This window comes from Giraffa tippelskirchi, chromosome 6, assembly GCF_054371585.1.
Source record: "Giraffa tippelskirchi isolate mGirTip1 chromosome 6, T2T-mGirTip1v1.2.pri, whole genome shotgun sequence".
NCBI lineage: Eukaryota > Metazoa > Chordata > Mammalia > Artiodactyla > Giraffidae > Giraffa > Giraffa tippelskirchi.
Genome location: NC_137280.1, coordinates 63,775,818 through 63,778,316, shown reverse-complemented (window position 1 = coordinate 63,778,316; position 2,499 = coordinate 63,775,818).

Here is a 2,499-nt window from a genome sequence, read left to right as displayed (position 1 = left end):
GAATCTCTACTTGCAAGGCCATTACCATATATTCCATCAGATTATGATGTAAGAGATACTTTATTGTGTTGAAATACTGAGTTTCTGGGGTAGTTTGTCACACAAGTCAGCCCATCCTGCCAGTAAAGCAAATTTTTCAACTTCCTTGAGCCTCAGTTTCCTCATCTGTATTATACTTCATAGGGTTCTTGTGATTAAAATATATTACATGTCTACATACATATATGAGGCTTCCCTGGTGGCTCAGTGGTAAAGAATCCATCTGCCAAAGCAGGAGATGTGAGTTTGATTCCTGGGTAGGGAAGATCCCCTGGAGAAGGAGATGGCAACCCATTTCATTATTCTTGCCTGGAAATCCTAAGGACAGAGGAGCCTGGCAGGCTACAGGCTCAAAGAGATGGACACAACTTAGCGACTAAACAAAAACACACATATATATTCCATGTTAATGCCCATTCCCTTTTATTCCATGTTCACGATCAGACAGAGTTAGGACTGGCCCACTGAACACCTCCAAAGGGCAGTATCTCATTCTATTTGCTGAACATATGTGTAGAGTACAATATGAACCATGTCCACTAGAGCTGTGCAGCTCAGCAAAGCTCATTTGCTGAGAAGAAAAAGCATATTTCCTTCCAAAGTGTCCATAACAAAAGAACTGAGTACTATCTTAGATTAAAAAAAAAAAGAAAGAAAGATTAAAGCAACAATAATTTTAAAGGTAGAATAATTTGTAGTTTTTCTATCAGTGGCTTTACAACCTCCTCATGCCATAAAAAGGGAATTTAATCTTTTCTTTTTTATTTGCATATTTTTCCTTTCTTTTGCTGTAAGAAGACAGACTGTACGTGTCTCAGCTGATATAAAGTAGGCAAAAGAAAACCTTCTGATCAATATTCAGCTTTGGTACTTGTGTACATTTTATGTTGATTGAAACTTTATGTTGATTGAAACTCCTACCAGCAACTCTTGCTGCCAAAATCACATTTTCTCTTCAGATGCCTAAGGTTGGAATTGAGTGTACACCAACTGGAACTGATTGCTTGAAACTTGAACAGTTCAGAGTTTAATTTCTCTAATTTCGGTGAATACTACCTATCACCAAGCTGTCTGCATTTTCAATTGTTCAGAGTCACACAAGAGCCAGTATTTTAGGCAATGCGCAAATGGGGTATTGCCACAGTGCTGTAAAGTTGTGAAAGACAGTTATACTCCAGTAAGCCTAAGAGAGTAGGTAAACCCCCAGTAACAAACTGGCAGATGCAAGTCTAAAGAAATGCATTATCGGGAGGTGGTTTCTTCAGCCATTTGCTTTCCATTTGTATGAACATCTGAACAGCAAAAAAGAAAAAATGACAACAATACAAGATTCTGACATCTGGAAATTGTGAGACATACAGTTCTTACACTAATTTAATGCACATTCTCACATTACAGTCATGTTTAATAGTTATCCACGTGTCACTCAAAAAGATGCATTGTATGAAAAGAATTTTGGCAACACAGAAACTCCGAGCTGCAGTACAAGGTAATAATAAATGAAACACTTGTGCAAAGACTGTCTACTTAGCAGTTATTCGTAGCTAGCCTCATAGAATGGCAGGATGGAAAAAGAACCCAGTTATTTATGATCCTGTTAATTAAAAGATGAAGAAACGAAGATTCTGTAAGGGGAAGTGACTAGGCAAGAGACAAAGAGAAATAAATAGAAGTAGAAGATTCCTGCCCAGTCTAAAATGTGTTCTATAATACCATTCTGTGTCTTTTCACGATTGAAGACTCTCATGCCAGTGCCATGCCCTTTGTACCTGGACCAGACAAAGAACAAAAGCAGAGGGTACTCTCAGGTCGTCAGGCCAGTTCATAATTCTTACTTGATCAGGCAAATGCTGGGCAGAAGGTTACATTGGCCTTCCGGCAATCAGCACTGGCCAATCTGTTGCATAGGATCGTGGTTTTACATTTTTAATACAGTTTTTAGGAGCCATATACTGTGATTCTTGTTTTTTTTCTAAATGTCTGGTTAACTCAGAGGTGAACGGAGGTGCTGTGCTAGAAGCCAGGAGTCTTGGTTCTGAGAAAGAGCTACTAACTAACTAGGTGTCTGGGGGCAAGTTCCAACTTCCCTGGGCCATTTTTCTCACCTATAAAATGAAAAGGAAGAAATGCTAGTAGAGTGAAGGTCCTGAGAGATTTAACAGTTCACAGTTAAAAAGATTTCATCTTATGCCAATTCCACACCACACTTTTCCAAAGTAAATGCAGTAATGAAGGTGTCCCAGCACTCTGCTAGGAGCAGTAGAAAAGAAAGAAGCAAAACCCTTGTTGTTGGAGTAAGTCATGGTCCAGTGGGACAAGACAACACAGTCTTGTAAAGAAACGATACCTGATCATATGCCTGAGAGAATATCTTTGGAGCAATCTTCCCTGTGACTGGACTTTCTTAGAACTAAGCTAGGCAGACTAACGTAGTTAGAATAATTAAAAAGTAGAAATTAA